The sequence below is a fragment of the Triticum dicoccoides genome, chromosome 7B (assembly GCF_002162155.2).
Source record: "Triticum dicoccoides isolate Atlit2015 ecotype Zavitan chromosome 7B, WEW_v2.0, whole genome shotgun sequence".
NCBI lineage: Eukaryota > Viridiplantae > Streptophyta > Magnoliopsida > Poales > Poaceae > Triticum > Triticum dicoccoides.
The window spans coordinates 300,893,038-300,914,072 of record NC_041393.1 but is presented as its reverse complement, the minus strand read 5'-3'; positions in this window follow the sequence as shown (position 1 = coordinate 300,914,072).

Sequence of the window (21,035 nt, the reverse complement as noted above, 5' to 3'; positions counted from 1 at the left end):
GCCCAAACTATCTGCAATTGGGGTTCGTCACTGGCAGTGAAGGTTATAGCGGTGTCGCTCCACAGATTTATTTTTGCCACGTGGTAGATTTCAGCGAAATTTCGATGAGCTCGCTTGCGCCTATTATTTGAGGCGAAAGTCTCAAAGACTGTCAGTACCGCGTTGTTTTCTTTGGCGGGATGTTGCGCTGCCTTATAGTTTACAAGAAGATCCTCGCCGCCTGTTGCTGCCTGCCGGAGTATCCAACATGCTCTAAGGCTATGCGTCGGCGTGGTATATCGCATGCTGTGAATTTTGCATGGCCCATTGAGCCATTCTTACAATACGGTTCCATGCCCTGGAGTGGGCTTTGGTTTTTTGGGAATTGGATCGGGTAACTTACGAGAGTTTGCCCTTTTAGCTTGTACAAAGGGTTTAGTGAGAGCCGGATTATCCCAAAATTCCGTTTGGGTTCTCCAGGCGCTTTCCATCGCACAGTACTTCTATACTATGGCTGCTAAGTCTGCAAAGTGTACTATGTCACGGCGACTTATAGCATTAAGGATCCCTTTGTTCGTGCAATTTTTGCAGAAAAGTGAGATCGCGTCCTCCTCACGACAGTCCTTGACCCTGTTTACCTCAAGGAGGAATCTGGCCCAGTAGCGATGTACTGTCTCTTGGGGCTATTGTCTGATATGGGAAAGACGGCATAAGTCTGGGTGGGTGGGCGTAGTTAAGTCTGAATTCTGACCCGATTTGACATCCAGGGACAAAGGAGCTTCCGGGCTTGGTGGCTCGAACTCCAGGATTTTGCCCAATTTTTCTGGCCCGTTACCCGATTCTAAGTCCGAGGTTTGAGTCATGTCCTCCCACGAGCGGGTATCTGGCTCAGAGAGCTCGGTAATCCAGACATATTTCATCCTCAAAGTAGAGGGATAATCCATATGTGGCTCCTCCACTACCGCTATCTCGTGGGTGACCGGTGGGGATTTAATATCCCTTTGGTCGGGTTTAAGCCCAATCCGATCATAGTCTGTAGCGACTCCCAAAGCGATGATGCGATCCAAGAGTTCATTAAGGGAAGAGAGCTCCATTGGAGCCATTTGTTCGGCGAGTTCCGAATTGACGTGGAGGCTATTTTTGTTGACCCGAGAAGTCATCGTCGGCGAGGCAGGCGATCGGGCGGTCATGACGAAGCCGCCTAGTCGGAGAGTTGGGCCTACCGCCAGGGCCCCACCAGAGGTGATGTTGTCCTTGACAACGAGACGAGCCATCAAGCCTTATTGCGACGACATAGAGGAACTCTCAATGAAAGCACCAATGTCGGTGTCAAAACCAGCGGATCTTGGGTAGGGGGTCCCGATCTGTGCGTCTAAGGCTAATGGTAATAGGAGGTAGGGGACACGATGTTTTATCCAGGTCCGGGCCCTCTCGATGGAGGTAAAAGCCTACTTCCTGCTTGATTGATCTTGATGTTATAAGTATTACAAGAGTTGATCTACCACGAGATCGTAGAGGCTAAGCCCTAGAAGCTAGCCTATGATGATTATGATTGTTCTTGTCCTACGGACTAAACCCTCCGGTTTATATAGACACCGGAGGAGGCTAGGGTTACACAGAGTCAATTACAAAGAAGGAGATCTAATATCTGGATCGCCAAGCTTGTCTTCCACGCAAAGGAGAGTCCCATCCGGACAAGGGACGAAGTCATGAGTCTTGTATCTTCACGGTCCAATGGTCCGGCCAAAGCATATAGTCCGGCTGTCCGGATAGCCCCTAATCCAGGACTCCCTCAGCAGGCGGTGCACCCTCCACTTCAAGTATGATGGCGGTGCGACCCTCTACATGAGGGTGTTTGGAGAAGACGGCCGCCACGTTGGGTGCTGCCCTGAAGACAATGATGGCGACAAGGTGCTTGGTCTTGGTGACGGTCGTGATGAAGATGAAGGCGGACTCGCCGCCGGCGGAGACCATGGCTCGTCAAGCTACGACGGCTCTTGCTCTGGTGACAGCTCCTCCAGTGGCGGCTACGATCAACTACCGCATCGCCATGCCTGCATCGGGGACGTAGCGGGTCGTCCCGTCGCCATGCGTTGGTGAAGCGCGAGGCAGGGTCTAGCTGAGCTCAGGAGGTCACCGTAGATCCTTCCTCACAAACTGCTGCAAGGCGCGTGCTGCTTTTGTTTTTTCCTTCTTTCCTGCATCGAGAGAGACAAGTATGGGGCCCCATGGGGGCGTGCAAAAAACTATGATTCCCTAGTTAACATGCTGCATTTATTGTTCATGTGTTATGTCATAGCATATATGTTAAGTGTCTTCATGTAGGAACAACTTAGCTTGGCACGTTTGAAGTGGTTTCCTCCTCGCGAAGTGCCTGCTTCAGGCCTTGCCGGGCACCTTAAGAGCTGCAAAAAACTCGTTGAGAGACTATCATTTTCCGAACCTTGGTCGCAAGTGCTGCCGGCCATGGCCCGGCGCTTCATGTCGCGATGCCCGAGGGGCACGGACTAAGAGGGGTGCTCCCGTTGTGAACTCAAACGAGAGAGCCTCGCGAAAATCAGAAGAGAAGGGCTCGCGAGGGTGTACAACCCCCTCGCGAGGCTTGCGAGAGAGAGCAAGTCAGACAAAGAGCTGAAGGCAGAAAACGGAGGCAGGAAGCAGTTGAACAGGACCGGCAAAGAACATCAGAAGGAACTTCAATCAAAGTTCAAACAAGGAAGAGCGAGCCAACTGTAGAAAGCAAATGAAAAGCCGCGTTCGGCACCTAGTCTAGTCTTCAACGTCTTCTCACCAACGCGGAGCTAAGTGCTGCCCCTGGGCGTGGGAGGGAGCCCCTGAGGCACAAGGGCGGCACTCCGGAAACTCTGAGGCGTGTACAACCCCACTCATTATTACGTGAGAGTGTCACGAGCGGCGAGCTTCATAGGCACTGGGCCTTCTTCACAGGCACCGGGCCTTTCTTCGGGCGGCGGGCTTCAGAGGCACCGGGCCTTCTTCACAGGCACCTGGCCTTTCTTCAGTGGTAGAACTTCCGGAGGTGCTGGATGTTCCAGGCGTTCGGGATGGGTACCCCGTCCTGGGTCTCCAGGCGCACGGCGCCAGGCCTAGAAACATGGACGACCTTGAACGGGCCCTCCAACATGGGTGAGAGCTTGTGCAGCCCCTCCCTGGAGAGCACCCGCCTTAGTATGAGGTCACCTACCTCGAGCATCCTGGAGCGGATGCTGCGACAGTGATACTGCCGCAGCGCCTGCTGGTATCTTTCCACCCATAGCGGCTTCACGGCGGCGTTCCTCCCCCAACACGAGGTCCATTCCTCGCATGGCGTCCTGCTGTGCCTCATCAAATGCCAGGACCCGCGCGAAGCAACGCCTGACCTCGTGAGGGAGAACCGCTTCTGCTCCATAGACGAGGAAGAACGGGGTCTCGCCCGTTGGCTTGGTGGCGCTAGTGCGGATGGACCACAACACGGACTGGAGCTCATCGTGCCAGCCCCTGCCGCAGGCCTCCAGCTTCTTTTTGAAGGTCCTGGTCTTGAGGCCCCTCAGGACCACCGCATTGGCGCGTTTGGCCTGGCCGTTACTCCAGGGGTGCGGCACCGAAGCGTAGCAGATCTGCGTTCCAAGGTTAGCACAATATGTTTTGAAGAGATTGCTGGTGAACTACGAACCATTGTCGGTGATGATGCGGTTAGGGACCCCAAACTGGCTCACGAGTCCCTTGATGAACTTGACAACGGACCCGTCTGGGATGGTGCGGACGACTTCCACCTCTGCCCACTTGGTGAACTTGTTGATGGTGACATAGAGGTAGCGGCAACCGCCAGGCGCTCAAGGGAATGAGCCCAAGATATCCAGCTCCCAGACCGCAAAAGGCCACAAGAGCGGGATGGTCTGCAGGCCTTGCGCTGGCTGATGGATCAGCTTGGCATGGAATTGGCAGGCTTCGCAGGACTTGACCAGCTCTGTCACGTCGTTGAGAGCTGTGGGCCAGCAGAACCCACTGTGAAATGCCTTGCCGACGAGGGTCCGTGACGATGAGTGGTGTCCGCAGTCTCCACCATGTATGTCGGCCAGCAGCTCCTTCCCTTGTTCCCTGGAGATGCAACATAGGGAAACATCATTCGGCCGCTTATGGTATAACTCACCGTCTTGGATGCAGTAGGTCGTGGCCTGCCGGCCACGTGTTCCACGTCCTCCTCCTTTTCCGGTAGCGTCCCTTACATCAGGTATTCCTTGAATTCCATGGTCCAGCATCCCTCCTAAGGCTCCAGCGCCAGGAGTAGGCGCACTCCTGAGGTCGGGCCACAGGACGGGGCTCCTGTGGCAGGTGGCTGAGGGAGTTCTTGCCGAGGCCGTGCCGTGCTTGAAAGTGATGGTGCCGCCGACGGCTTGAAGAGCCATTCCTCGAAAACGCCAGGCTCCCGAGGCAGCCGTCTGGACGCCCTCCTGGCGATGTCATCAGCCTCTTGGTTGGTGCCGCGGGGCACAAAATGCTGCAACTCCAGCCCCCAGAACTGCTTCTCCCTCTTCCGTACTTCCGCAAGATATGCTTCCATGTGCTCGTCCTTTGGCTCATACACGTTGTTCGAGAAGTTGACGAGGAGTTGTGAATTGCCCTTGATCACGAGGCGCTTCACTCCCAGTGTTGTTGCAGCCTTCAGGCCTGCTATGAGGCCCTCATATTTTTCTATGTTGTTGGAGACCTTCTCCCCCTGCTGGAAACAGAGTTGTAAGGCGTGGTAGAGCTTGTCCTGAGTGGGGGATATAAGCACTGCTCCAGCCCCCGCGCCCTACCGCGAGAATGCGCCATCGAAGTACATGACCCAACCATCTGGTGCCTCACATCCTTGGGAGAGAGACCGATCCTCGCCCACCTTGAGCCCTGGTGCTCCCGTCCATTCAGCCACGAAATCAGCAAGTGCGGGTCCCTTGACGACCCTGGTTGTGCTGAACTCCAACTGAAATGCCTGCAACTCGATGTTCCATTCGGCGACCCTCCCAGCGGAGCTGGAGCTCCTAAGTACCCTTTCCAATAGGTAGGCCGAGACGACCTCGATGGGATGACCTTGAAATTAGTGCCGCAGCTTACGCGAGGCCACCAGGAGCACGAGTAAGAGCTTCGGAGGCATGGAGTACCATGCCCTTGCATCCCGCAACACCGTGTTGACGAAGTACATCGGATGCTCTACGAGGGTGGGTGCGCTGACGTGGCTTGTGTCTTCCGGAGGTTGAGGCGCTTCCTGAGACGATGGATCCCCCAGCACCTGGTTGCTTGGTGTGGAATCTTCAGCCCTGGGGGCGTCTTCCTGCTGAGCTTGGTCCCCTGCTGCCGCTGTCGTGGTCCTCGCCAGGCTTTCCTGATCTTGTGTCGCCCCGGCTGGGGCCATGGCCTGGTGAGATGCAGCCTTGGCCTGGGGTTCCTCCCAAACTGCCACCAGGGCTGCGTTGGCGGAGTAGGGAGTGGCAGCAAGGTAGAGCACCAGGGACTCGAGAGGGCGCGGCACCACCATCACAGGAGGGCTGGTCTGATATTTCTTGAGGTCTTGAAACGCTTGGTTGGCCTCCTTTGTCCACTCGAACGGGCCCTTCTTCTTCATCAGCTTGAAGAATGGGAGGGCGTGCTCCCCCAGCTTGGAGATGAAGCGTCCTAACGCAGTTACACGACCGGCGAGCTTCTGCATTTCTCTGAGGGTTTGTGGTGGACTCATGTCTTCGATTGCCTTGACCTTCTCTGGGTTGGCCTCGATCCCCCTTGGGACATGAGGAAGCCCAGCAACTTGTCGGAAAAGAACGCCGAACACGCACTTCTTCGGGTTGAGCCACAGGTCTACCTGACAGAGGCTCGCGAAGGTCTCCTCCAAGACCTGGATCAAGGTACTTGCCTCCCGAGATTTTACCACAATGTCGTCGACATAAGCCTCGGCGTTCTTCCCGAGCTGCCGGCCCAAGGCAATGTGCATCAGCCGCTGCAAGGTCGTGCCCGCATTGCACAATCCGAACGGCATGCAAGTGTAGCAGTACACTCTGCACGGGGACAGGAAGGTTGTCTTCTCCATGTCTTCCACCGGCATCTTGATTTGATGATAACCCGAAAATGCATCTAGGTAACATAGCAGGTCGCACCCGGCGGTGGAGTCGACGATCTGGTCGATGCAGGGAAACGGGAACGGATCATGGGGGCAGACCTTGTTGAGGTTGGTGAAGTCGACGCACATGCGCTCCTCCCCCCCCCCCTTTTTGGCACGACAACAGGGTTTGCCTAGCCATTCGGGGTACCGAACCTTGCGAATAACACCTGCTGCCTCCAGCTTGCGGGTTTCTTGGACGATGAAGGCCTGCTTCTCTATGGACTGCCACCTCGCTTTCTGCTTCACAGGGCATAAATTGGGGCACACATTCAGGTGATGCTCAATCACCTCCCTTGGGACCCCCGGTAGCTGCTTGGGCTCCCACGCGAACACCTCCTTGTTCGAGCGCAAGAACCTCACCAACGCCTCCTCTTGGTCAGGGTCGAGGTTAGCACCTATGGTGAAGGTGGCTCTTGAGGACCCGTCTTCCTCAACTGGCACCTGCTTGGTCTCCGCCTTGTCCTGAGTGAACAACTGCTTATTTTTGGTCGGCATAGCTTCCTTGGCCTTGGGGGAATCGGTGCCGGTGGGCTGCACCACCACGGTGGCCTTGAGGGCCAGCTTGAGTGCCAGCAGAGCCTCCTTGGTATCTCCAGCTACGGTGAGGACGCCGCTGCTCCCGGTCATCTTCATGAGGTTGTAGGCCGGATGGGTCGCCGCCATGAACTGAGCCAAGGCAGGGTATCCGAGGATGGTGTTGTACAGGAGGCCGATGTGGGCAATGTCAAAGTCGACCAGCTCTATGATGTAGTTGTCGTGGGTGTCGAAGGTCACGGGAAGGTGGGTCTGCCCCAGGGAACAGGAGGAGCCGCCTTCGATGCCCGAGAAGGGCTTGCTGGGTCGGAGCCTCTCCAGAGGTACATTGAGGAGGCTGAAGGCCTCCACCGAGAGCACGTTGAGGCCGGCACCGCCGTCGATGAGGGTTTTTGTGATGTCCACCTGGCAAATGGTGGGTGTGCAGAGCATCGGGAGCGCACCCGAGCATGCGTTGTTGATGTGTTGATCTTCCGAGTTGATGGTCAGGTCGGCCTTGGGCGCCACCCAACCCGGGGGAGCTCCTTTCCGCGCGAGGATGGCACTAATCTGGCGAAAGAACGGCTTGGCGTGGCGGTCTGATGGTGGCGCCTGCGAGCCGCCCAAGAGAGCTGCGATGACCGGGGGCGCCGGCGCCGCATAGTGGGCGAGGAAAAGGCCGTGCAGTTCCTCCCAGGAGGCCATAGAAGACGTCGGCAGGTTGAGCTGCCAAGCGCGCGGGACACTAGTGAGAGCCATGGGAAGCCAGTTGGCCATGACCTTGTCGTCGCCTCCGGGCTTGTGGACGGCTTCCTCGTATGCCAGGAGGAAGACCCGCGGGTCCACCGCGCTGTTGTAGCGCGGCGGCATCTCTGGCTTGAACTTGTGTGGCCACTCCACCTGCTGTAAGGCGGGGGCCAAGTCTCGGAGCCTCCTGGGCCCAGCGCACGCCGGCCGCCGGAGCCGGAAGCGCGATGTCCAGCATGAGGGAGAAGCGCGGTGTTGGTGAAGTGCGTGTCGATGGAAGGAAGAGCTCTGGCGCACCCCTACCTGGCACGCCAAATGTCGGATATCGGGTTTCGGCAAAACCCTTGAGGTTCGAACACTGGGGTGCGCACGAAGATTTCTCCCTACCGAAACACGCCCTCAGCCTCGCCGCGATCTCTAAGCTAGCTCGATTGTCTCACAACACAAAAGACACAAGATTTATATATTCGGGCCATCCTTGTGGTGTAATACCCTATTCCTGTGTGTTGGTGTGGTGGATTGCCTCTTGGGCTGATGATGAACAGTACAAGGGAAGAACAGCCTCGCGAGGAGAGGTGTTCTTGCGCTTGGTGGTCTGCTCGGGGAGGAATCGATCCGTCCCTTCTATTGTGGTGTCTAGCCCTATTTATAGAGGCCCTGGTCCTCTCCCCAAATATTCAGCGGGAAGGGATCCAACAACGGCCATTTTGAAAGGGGACAACTAGTACAAGCTATCCTGACTAAAGGTGGTCTTCGCCTATCAAAGGCGTTGGTGGTGATGCCGTCTTGGGCTCCATGATGACCTCCATCCTGCCATCCTGCTGGTCTTGGTCTTGTTGCACCAATATGGAAACCTTTGCCTGATGCCTCGGTACTCCGCGCCTGCGCTTGCCCCCTTAGCACCAAAGGGGAAACGAGGACACTACATGGGCTGGCGCCCACCTGACCTTGGTTTTCATGGCTTCCGTCACGGGAACCTCGCGAGGTACCCGTTGCCTTGATCTGTCCGCCTCCCTCTCGAGCCTGCCTGGTGAGGCAGCTCCTGAGTAGGCCTTGTGTCATCCGCCCCGCGAGGCTTGGCCCCTCGCGAGGGTCTTGAGCGTTGGATGATGAAGACGGGCCATACTGGGCCACTGGTGGAGCCATGCCGTGGGCCACAGGCAGGAAAGTCTAGGGACCCTAGAATGCCGACAACAGCGGGCCTCTATGGTCACTCCAGGTCAAGCCGGCCTCGGTCGCAAACCGACCGCACCCAAACTCACCGTGCTTTGCCTTCATGTGAGACTCCTTGGTCTGTACAGCCGCTGAGTTGCCACCGTGCCTCGAGATGGCTGTTTTGAGACGCCGGGGCCGCGTTGAGCCGCCCTTACTGACAAGTGGGACTCTGCTTCGGCCACGTTCCAAGCCGCCTCACACGAACCGGAGCCTCGCCTACTGTGCCTCGATTGCCGGGCTGCCTCCCACGGTCTCCGACTTTGCAAATGGCCACCGCGCTCCGAGTCGTTCCGAGCCGTCGTCGCTGGCTCGCCTCCGCTGTTGCTGGCTCGCTTCCACCATCAGGCTACTAGCGCATTGCTCCATCGTCGAGCGTCAAGTTGCCTCTGCACTGCCCTTGAACCGCCGCTCCTTTGTACTGCCCGGGAGCCGCCACCCGCTGTGGCCGGCCCTGAGCCGCCACCCGCCGGTTTCGCTTTGGCCAGAGCTTCAAGTCGCGGCGAATTGCCTTACCTCCGCCTTGGGCTACCCATGCCTAGTCGGTGCCATCTGCACCGCTTGTTTCTCCATGAGAGTCACCTCTGCAGTAAGACGCTCCTACCATCGAGTCTCTCTCCGCAGGGGAGCTGCCCGTGTGTGCTACCACGAGTCGCCTGCGCTATCTTCGTGGCCTCGCTAAGTCACCAAGTTGCCGCTGCCACCATCTCGGGCCACCTCAGTTCACCACTCGCCCCAAGCCGCCTTGCCAGATTACGACTGACACCGCAGTCTGCTTCAGCCACAGCCATGGGCCTCGCCTCATCTTCGGCCGTGAGCCGCCCGCTGATAACCCACAAGTGTAGGGGATCGCAACAGCTTTCGAGGGTAAAGTATTCAACCCAAATTTATTGATTTGACACAGGGGGAGCCAAAGAATATTATTGAGTATTAGCAGTTGAGTTGTCAATTCAACCACACCTGGATAACTTAGTATCTGCAGAAAAGTATTTAGTAGAAAAGTAGTATGATAATAAAGGTAACAGGAGCAAAAGTAATATTTTTGGGTTTTGCAGTCATTGTAACAATAGCAACGGAAAAGTAAATAAGTGAAACACAAGATGTGAAAAGCTCGTAGGCAATGGATCAGTGATGGATAATTATGTCGGATGCGATTCCTCATGTAATATCTATAACATAGGGTGACACAGAACTAGCTCCAGTTCATCAATGTAATGTAGGCATGTATTCCGTAAATAGTCATACCTGCTTATGGAAAAGAACTTGCATGACATCTTTTGTCCTACCCTCCTGTGGCAGCGGGGTCCTACCGGAAACTAAGGGATATTAAGGCCTCCTTTTAATAGAGAACCGGATCAAAGCACTAGCACATAGTGAATACATGAACTCCTGAAACTACGGTCATCACCGAGATGTATCCCGATTATTGTCACTTCGGGGTTGTCGGATCATAACACATAATAGGTGACTATAGACTTGCAAGATAGGATCAAGAACACACATATATTCATGAAAACATAATAGGTTCAGATCTAAAATCATGGCACTCGGGCCCTAGTGACAAGCATTAAGCATAGCAAAGTCATAGCAACATCAATCTCAGAACATAGTGGATACTAGGGATCAAACCCTAACAAAACTAACTTGATTACATGGTAAATCTCATCAAACCCATCACCGTCCTGCAAGCCTATGATGGAATTACTCACGCACGGCGGTGAGCATCATGAAATTGGTGATGGAGGATGGTTGATGATGACGACGGCGACGAATCCCCCTCTCTGGTGCCCCGAACAGACTGCAGATCAGCCATCCCAAGAGAGACTAGGGCTTGGCGGCGGCTCCGTATTGTAAAACATGATGAAACATTCTGTCTGATTTTTTTCTCCACAAGATGGAATATATGGAGTTGGAGTTGAGGTTGGCGGAGCCTCAGGGGGCCCACGAGACAGGGGGGCACGCCCACGGGGGTGGGCGCGCCCCCACCCTCGTGGACATGGTGTGGGCCCCCTGGTCTTGATTCTTTCGCCAGTATTTTTTATATTTTCCAAAAAGTGCCTCCGTGGATTTTCAGGACATTCCGAGAACTTTTGTTTTCTACACATAAAACAACATCATGGCAGTTATACTGAAAACAGCGTTAGTCCGGGTTAGTTTCATTCAAATCATGCAAGTTAGAGTCCAAAACAAGGGCAAAAGTGTTTGGAAAAGTAGATACGTTGGAGACGTATCAACTCCCCCAAGCTTAAACCTTTGCTTTCCTCAAGCAATTCAATTGATAAACTGAAAGTGATAAAGAAAAACTTTTACAAACTCTGTTTGCTCTTGTTGTTGTAAACATGCAAAGCCAGCATTCAGGTTTCAAGAAATAGTATGAACTAACCATACTCACAATAACACTTAGGTCTCACAATTACTCATATCAATAGCATAATCAGCTAGCGAGCCATAATAATAAAACTCGGATGACAACACTTTCTCAAAACAATCATAATATGATATAACAAAATGGTATCTCGCTAGCCCTTTCTAAGACCGCAAAACATAAATGCAGAGCACCTTTAAAGATCAGGGACTAACTAAACATTGTAATTCATGGTAAAAGAGATCCAGTCAAGTCATACCCAATATAAACCAATAATAATGAATGCAAATGACAGTGTGCTCTCCAGCGGGTGCTCTTTAATAAGAGGGTGATGACTCAACATAAAAGCAAAAAGATAGGCCCTTCATAGAGGGAAGCAGGGATTTGTAGAGGTGCCAGAGCTTGATTTTAAAATAGAGATTGAATAACATTTTGAGCGGCATACTTTCACTGTCAACGCAACAACTATGATATGGCTGTATCTTCCAGACTACATGCATTATAGAAAGTTGCCAAACAGAATGGTAAAGGTTTATACTCCCCCAACCACCAACAAGCATCAATCCATGACTTGCTCGAAACAACGAGTGCCTCCAACTAATAACAGCCCTGGGGGAGTTTTGTTTAATTATTTTGATTTGCTTTGATCTTTTTGTATCATGAGACTTGGCATCCCGGTTACCTGCCCTTTCTCGTGAATGAGGAGCGGAGTCCACTCATCTTGGGAATAACCCACCTAGCAAGGAAGATATAGGCAGCCCGAGTTGTAACATGAGCTGCTCGAGCATACAAAACAGAATTTCATTTGAAGGTTTGGAGTTTGGCACATACAAATTTACTTGGAACGACAGGTAAATACCGCATATAGGAAGGTATGGTGGACTCATATGGAACAACTTTGGGGTTTAAGGAGCTTGGATGCACAAGCAGTATTCCCTCTTAGTACAGTTGAAGGCTAGCAAAAGACTGGGAAGCGACCAACTGAGAGAGAGACAACAGTCATAAACATGCATTAAAATTAATTCACACCAAGTACAAGCATGAGTAGGATATAATCTACCATGAACATAAAGGCTATGTTGATTTATTTCAACTACATGCGTGAACATGTGCCAAGTTGAGTCACTCAATTCATTCAAAGGAGGATACCATCCCATCATACCACATCATAATCATTTTAATAGCATGTTGGCACGCAAGGTAAACCATTATAACTCATAGCTAATTAAGCATGTCACAAGCAACTATAATCTCTAAATGTCATTGCAAATATGTTTACTTCATAATAAGATGAACCAGGAATGATGAACTCATCATATTTACAAAAACAAGAGAGGTCGAGCTCATACCAGCTTCCCTCATCTCAATCAGTCCATCATGTATCATCATTATTGCCTTTCACTTGCACGACCGAACGATGTGTATAATAATAATAGTGCACGTGCATTGGACTAAGCTAGAATCTGCAAGCATTCAACTCAAGAGAGAAGGCAAGGTAATATGGGCTCTAAGTTACATAAACAATCATGCATATGAGATCCACTAAACATTTTCAATATGGTTTTCTACTCTCAACCCCCAAAGGAAAGAAAAGAAAATAAAACTATTTACACGGGAAAGCTCCCAACAAGTAAAAGAAGAACGAGAAATCTTTTTGGGTTTTCAATTTAATTCTACTACAAGCATGGAAATCAAACTAACTATTTTTTTTGGTTTTTCTTAAGGTTTATCAAACACACAAGAAGAGAACTAGAAAAAGAAATTTCAACTAGCATGGATAATACAATGAAAGAGTATGAGCACCGACGACTAGAATAGTGTGTGAACATGAATGTAAAGTCGGTGAGAAATACGTACTCCCCCAAGCTTAGGCTTTTGGCCTAAGTTGGTCTAATGCCAAGGGCCGCTGCTACTCTCCCCGGTGTACTGAGAGGGGTAATCAGGATACCACTGGCTGGCCATCTCCGGGTCCCACTGGTAGGATGATGCACGATAAGGGCCCAGTGCAGGTTCCGGCTCAGACTCATGTTCTGGAGTGGATGCTTGGCCTCGATGAGCGTACACCGCTTCCGGCGTGACAAGAAAATTATCTGCAATTAAATCAAACAATAGAGGCGCAGGCAAAATAATAGTCTCATTGTGTTTCTTATTAAATTTCAGGTTATACAGGAGCATCTTATTTTTGTTGTCAACAATAAACTCATGCGCTACCATGCTCTTGTAATCTAAAATGTAAGGAGACAATTTTGTCTCCTCTTTCTCATGGTGCCTAATAGGTATCTCAAATATTCCATAAAAAATCATACTAAATGTGCAGGGCATTTTGAGCACTTTTATTTTTGGGACATTTTTTATTGCACGGATAATTCAGAAAATAGACGGATAATACTATTTTTGCTTTATTTATTCTAAATAACAAAGTAAAAAGAGGGTACAGAAGGTTGTGCCTTCTAGTTTCATCCATCTCGTGATCATCAAAATGAATCCACTAACAAGGTTGATCAAGTCTTGTTAACAAACTCATTCCGAATAACACGGAACCGGAGAAATTTCAAATAACACTAAGTTACCTCAACGGGGATATGAACATCCCCAACAATAAGAATACCATACTTTTTCTTGACAGTAGGGAGAGGAAACTCAAAACCTCCAATAATGATAGTTGGAACTTTTCCAATAGAATTGATGCTATGAACTTGAGATTGTTTCCTCCGAAAGTGTACCATATGCTCATTACCATTAACATGAAAAGTGACATTGCCTTTGTTGCAATCAATAACAGCCCCTGTAGTATTCAAAAAGGTTCTACCAAGGATAATCGACATACTATCGTCCTCGGGTATATCAAGAATAACAAAGTCCGTTAAAATAGTGACATTTGCAACCACAACAGGCACATCCTCACAAATACTAACAGGTATAGCAGTTGATTTATCAGCCATTTGCAAAGATATTTCAGTAGGTGACAACTTATTCAATTCCATTCTACGATATAAAGAGAGAGGCATAACACTAAAACCTGCTCCAAGATCACATAAAGCAGTTCTAACATAATTTCTTTTAATGGAGCATGGTATAGTTGGTACCCCCGGATCTCCAAGTTTCTTTGGTATTCCACCTTTAAAAGTGTAATTAGCAAGCATGGTGGAAATTTTTTTAGCTTCCGGTATCTTTCTCTTATTTGTAATGATGTCCTTCATATATTTAGCACAAGGATTTACTTTAAGCATATCAGTTAAGCGCATACGTAAGAAGATAGGTCTAATCATTTCAGCAAAGCGCTCAAAATCCTCATCATCCTTTGTCTTGGATGGTTTGGGAGGAAAGGGCATGGGTTTCTGAACCCATGGTTCTCTTTCTCTACCGTGCTTCCTAGCAACAAAATCTCTCTTATCATAACGTTGATTCTTTGATTGTGGGTTATCAAGATCAACAGCAGGTTCAATTTCTACATCAGTGTTTTTGCTAGGTTGAGCACCAACATGAACATTATCATTAACATTATCACTAGGTTCATGTTCATCACCCGATTGTGTTTCAGCATCAGAGATAGAAATATCATTGGGATTCTCAGGTGTGTCTACAGTAGGTTCACTAGAAGCATGCAAAGTCCTACCATTTTTATTTTTATTCTTTTTAGAAGAACTAGGTGCCTCTAAATTGTTTCTCTGAGAATCTTGCTCGATTCTCATAGGGTGGCCTTCAGGATACAAAGGTTCCTGAGTCAGTCTACCAGTTCTAGTAGCCACTCTAACAGCATAGTCATTTTTACTATTTAATTCATCAAGCAAATCATTTTGAGCTTTAAGTACTTGCTCAGCTTGAGTAGCAACCATAGAAGCATATTTGCTAACGAGTTTGAGTTCACCTTTAACTCTAGCCATATAATCGCTCACACGTCCTATCTCAAAAGCATTATTCTTTAACTCTCTACCAACATAAGCATTAAAACTTTCTTGTCTAGCCATAAAGTCATCAAATTCATCTAAGCATGAGCTATGAAATTTAGTAGAGGGGATCTCAACTTTATCATACTTATAGATAGAATTTACATTTACTACCTGTGTCGGGTTATTAAGACAATGTGGTTCTTCAACAGGCGGTATATTAAGACCATGTATTTCTTCAATAGGTGGTAAATCTTAACATCTTCAGCTTTAATACCTTTTTCTTTCATTGATTTCTTTGCCTCTTGCATATCTTCAGGACTGAGAAATAAAACACCTCTCTTCTTCGGAGTGGGTTTAGGAATAGGCTCGGGAGTTGTCTTAATTGGTTCGGGAATTGCCTCAGGAATTGGCTTAGGAAGAGTCCAATTATTTTCATTAGTCAACATATTATTCAATAGTAATTCAGCTTCATCGACTGTTCTTTCCGTGAAAACACAACCAACACAACTATCCAAGTAGTCTTTGGAAGTATCGGTTAGTCCATTATAAAAGATATCAAGTATTTCATTTTTCTTAAGAGGATGATCAGGGAAAGCATTAAGTAATTAGAGAAGCCTCCCCCAAGCTTGTGGGAGACTCTCTTCTTTGATTTGCACAAAATTATATATTTCCCGCAAGGTAGCTTGTTTCTTATGAGCAGGGAAATATTTAGCAGAGAAATAATAAATCATATCCTGGGGACTATGCACACAACCAGGAGCAAGAGAATTATACCAAGTCTTAGCATCACTCTTTAATGAGAACATAAATATCTTAAGGATATAATAATAGCGAGATTTATCATCATGAGTAAACAGGGTAGCTATATCATTCAACTTGGTAAGATGTGCCACAACAGTTTCAGATTCAAGGCCATAAAAAGGATCAGATTCAACTAAAGTAATAATCTCAAGACCAACAGAGAATTCATAATCCTTATCAGTAACACAAATAGGTGAAGTTGCAAAAGCCGGGTCAGGTTTCATTCTAGCATTAAAAGACCGCTACTTCCATTTAGCTAATAATTTCTTAAGATCATATCTATCATTGCAAGCAAAGATAGATCTAGCAGCTTCTTCATTCATGACATAACCCACAGGAACAACAGGTAATTCATAATAATTGGGAGAATTTTGATCATCACATAATAGAATCTTCAATAATTTCATTCCCCCTAACTCTAGCAAGTTGTTCATCAAGAAATTCACCTAATGGCAAAGTAGTATCATGCACAGAAGTAGTTTCATCATCAGTATCATGCATAGCAGAAGTGGCATCATCATAACATGCGACATATCAGAATTCATAGCAGTAGCAGGTTTAGGCGTCGCAAGCTTACTAATAACGGAAGGAGAATCTAGTGCAGAGCTAGATGGCAGTTCCTTACCTCACCTCGTAGTTGAGGGAAAAATCGCAGTTCTATCGTCTTTCAAGTTCTTCATAGTGATCAACAGATATAAATCCCAAGTGACTCAGAGAATAGAGCTATGCTCCCCGGCAACGGCGCCAGAAATTAGTCTTGATAACCCACAAGTGTAGGGGATCGCAACAGCTTTCGAGGGTAAAGTATTCAACCCAAATTTATTGATTCGACACATGGGGAGCCAAAGAATATTATTGAGTATTAGCAGTTGAGTTGTCAATTCAACCACACCTGGATAACTTTGTATCTGTAGCAAAGTATTTAGTAGCAAAGTAGTATGATAATAAAGGTAACGGTAGCAAAAGTAATATTTTTGTGTTTTGCAGTGATTGTAACAATAGCAACGGAACAGTAAATAAGCGAAACACAAGATGTGAAAAGCTCGTAGGCAATGGATCAGTGATGGATAATTATGTCGGATGTGATTCCTCATGTAATAGCTATAACATAGGGTGACACGGAACTAGTTCTTGTTCATCAATGTAATGTAGGCGTGTATTCCATAAATAGTCATACGTGCTTATGGAAAAGAACTTGCATGACATCTTTTGTCCTACCATCCCGTGGCAGCGGGGACCTAGCGGAAACTAAGGGATATTAAGGCCTCCTTTTAATAGAGAACCGGAACAAAGCATTGGCTCATAGTGAATACATGAACTCCTCAAACTACGGTCATCACCGAGAAGTATCCCGATTATTGTCACTTCGGGGTTGTCGGATCATAACACATAATGGGTGACTATAGACTTGCAAGATAGGATCAAGAACACACATATATTCATGAAAACATAATAGGTTCAGATCTGAAATCATGGCACTCGGGCCCTAGTGACAAGCATTAAGAATAGCAAAGTCATAGCAACATCAATCTCAGAACATAGTGGATACTAGGGATCAAACCCTAACAAAACTAACTTGATTACATGGTAAATCTCATCCAACCCATCACCATGCAGCAAGCCTACGATGGAATTACTCACGCATGGCAGTGAGCATCATGAAATTGGTGATGGAGGATGGTTGATGACGACGACGATGATGAATCCCCCTGTCCAGAGCCCCGAACGGACTCCAAATCAGCCCTCCCGAGAGAGAATATGGCTTGGCGGCGGCTCCGTATCGTAAAACGAGACGGAATATATGGAGTTGGAGTTGAGGTCGGTGGAGCCTCAGGGGGCTCACGAGATAGGGGGGTGCGCCCAGGGGGGGTGGGCGCGCCCCCCACCCTCGTGGACAGGGTGTGGGCCCCCTGGTCTTGATTCTTTCACCGATATTTTTTATATTTTCCAAAAGGTGCATCCGTGGATTTTCAGGACATTCCGAGAACTTTTGTTTTCGACACATAAAACAACATCATGGCAGTTCTGCTAAAAACAGCATCAGTCCGGGTTAGTTTCATTCAAATCATGCAAGTTAGAGTCCAAAACAAGGGCAAAAGTGTTTGTAAAAGTAGATACGTTGGAGACGTATCACCCGCCGCCGTCGCCGCATCTCCTTCCAGCCTTGAGCTGCGAGTGTCTCATGCAAGTCGCCGCCTCAAGACCCCCATGTGCTAGCAGCACCAATGGCTCGCCAAGTCAGGGTCGGGTCAACCCCTCTACTGCATTGCGCTATTGTTGAAGCCACACCCGTGACCGTCCGAGTCACCGTTCGAGTCACCGTCCCTGTAGCCAGTACACACATTGGTACCTGTGCTGGAGTCTATGCGCAAGAACGGAGGGAGTACTACTATGTGGCCTACTAGTGCCGAAGTTGAAAGCTAATCAGTCCAAAAGCTCATTAAAAAGTGAAGGATAAAGATGGGCAGGGTGATGTTGTTACTTTACCAATTGAAACAATGAGGAGCTAAAATCTGCCCAGAGTCACGTCAAAGATGCCGGGCAATTTGACCAAGCACTGGGTTGCTCGATGTTGTCAATAATTCCAACTATGGATTTATTTGCGTGTTCAAACTTGGTCTGCTCCGTCTCTGTCTATCTAACAAAAAATACCAGGTGATATCCATCCAAATTTATTTTATTAAACATATTGTTTTCATGAAAGAACAATTACTTTGGTCTATGGTAAATTTTCGCAGGACCATTATTCATTACAAAGGTGTTGTAAAGGGGCGTGAGCCAATATTATTTTTGCACTAGCGCGTTCGTGCTGTGCTGCTGGATGGATACATGCGCAAGTTGCTGCCCCCGCTACATCAACACATGCGACTGACTCATTATCCGTGCCCATGGCCGAATTGCCTGCGTTTGTGCCGTTTCCAACGCCGAGGCTGACTCTCTCGTACGCACCGGCTTACAATGCTGCTGCCGACTCTCCCCATCCGTGCACCGGCGATTGACTCGCCTCTCCACGCTGGCTTATAATGTCGCGGCCGGCTCACCCGTGATTGACTTCAGCTTCGCCGTGGTGATCATCAACTCCACGGTGGATAACTACTGGCCTGGCATATCAGGTGAAATCCGTCCAGTATATTTTTATATTACATATTGCCTTCTTTAAAAGAGCAATTATGTTGGCTTGCAAGTTCTGTAATGCAGGGCAAGTTGTCTACTGCAAAGGGGGCTATCATATTACTGAGTTGTTGAATGGCTCATACCGGTTTATATCACGGTCAAATATGGAGAATCACAAGACAACTCCTCAAGTCGGCTTAAGACTCAGGGGCTACATGGACGTGGCTCAGTAAATGTTCCCAGTAAAAAGGCCGTCAGAAAAAAAAAATTCCGGCTCAAGAAGAATTTATCTGTCACAAAGTTCGAGTTCTCAGAGAAAATTAAAGGGACCAAAGAGAGTCTGTTGCAAAGCACAACTCAAACATACGTACCCTGCTTCAAAGACCAACTGGGGGCTGGTCGTATTCGAACCATAAACACAAACATTTTGATCATTTGGGAGTTTGGTCGTATTCGAATCACACCTTTAACCTCTTTTGGTCCAACTTTGATCGTATTTGAATCAGAGTCATTAAAAAAGTCTCAAGGTCATTTGGGGGCTTCCTGTTCAAACATAGGTCGTATTCGAACCAAAGAGTACATAGTTGTCGGTGCCCACTTGATCGACGCAATGCCAAAGCCACTAGGGGGCTTCTTGATCGTATTCGAATCATAGCTTAACCCCTTTTGGGTCTGACTTTGATCGTATTCGAAACAGAGTCATTAAAAAAATCTCAAGGTCATTTGGGGGCTTCATGTTCAAACATAGGTCGTATTCGAACCAAAGAGAACATAGCTGTCGGTACCCTCTTGATCGGCGCAATGCCAAAACCACTAGGGGGCTTCCTAATCGTATTCGAATCCTAGCTTAACCCCTTTTGGTCCAGCTTACTGATCATATTCGAATCAGAAGCCTTGCTTTTTCTCTCTGTTTGGCTTAATTTTTTTGAAAATAGTCTTTTGGGTTTGTCTTGAGACTTTTTTTGCTTATATCTAAGGCATATATATATGTGTGTGGTTTCTATTTAACCCGGCTTGACTTTGATTGGTAAGTCACCAGCATATGACTATCATAAACATTTGGAAGTTTTGGCTTCTAAAGATTGGGTTATCACCCTTACTGCACAGGTATCATAAGCCGACAGTACGATTGAACATCACAGGTATGATATTGTTTATACATGATTATGTTTAAACCGGCCCTTGCTATGGACTTTAAGTCGCCGGTATATTTTGGATTGCGCCATTGGAATCATGCGCTTATCAATCATTGGATTCTTGCCCTTATTGGATACAGTGATGTAAGCCGGTAGTATGAGCTAATTCCACAGGTATGATTATATAAATATGCGAGGTTTGATAACCTGCCCTGGCTTTTGACGTTAAATAGCCAGTATGTTTCGGCATGAATGGCCTTAATTCTAGTCTTTTCCATACTTGCTTAAAGACTATATTATGTTTGGGTTGTTACCCGCCCTGGCCTTTGACGTTAAGTCGTCAGGGCATATGTTGTTTAAAATCTGTGCAGGATTTGCAGAACTATGATGCTTAAGTCCAAGCTCATCGTTAAAATTGATGCTTCAAAATGATTATCTGTTATGGATTTTCTCAAAGGCTATAAGCCGCCGGGTTATAAAAATTCTGGCTTACAATGGAGGCGTATTAAATCGCCATCGGCCAAGAGCCGTCGGGTATTTAAACTCTGGATTTACTTGTCAACAGATAAGGTATTCAAAGTCGCTTTGGCGCAATGGCTATTATTTTATCAATGGATATGATTTATTCTACAATGGAAGGAATAGTCCCGAGCCGCTGTAGGCTTACGACCCGCCACATGGGGGCTACATTATTCAGATTGAGATTATATCAAATATGCAAGTCCCATGTCACTGCCAGCATGCACCATGGCACTTGGGGGCTAATGTAAAGTCATTTTTTGATCAAACTTATTGAAGACCCCACTCATCCCATTGTAATGAGCCGGCCCTTGGGGGCTACCAATTGCTCCTGTCAAAAACTCAAGGTACACAAGCCTTAATCCATTATGTTGAAAGATCCACTACTCAGTTGGTAGAGAACAAAGCTCTTAACCTTATGGACGTGGGTTCAAGCCCCATGGTGGAGATTACATCATATGATGCTATTATCAATGAATTATATACAAAGTCCCAGCTCAGTATTATCTTACTAAGACGACCCTTGGGGCTACACGTTCCTGCTCAAGTCTCCATGACCATATTTACAAAGTCCCTGCTCATTATTGCATAATGACCCGGCACTTGGGGGCTACACTGGTTGAAGTTTT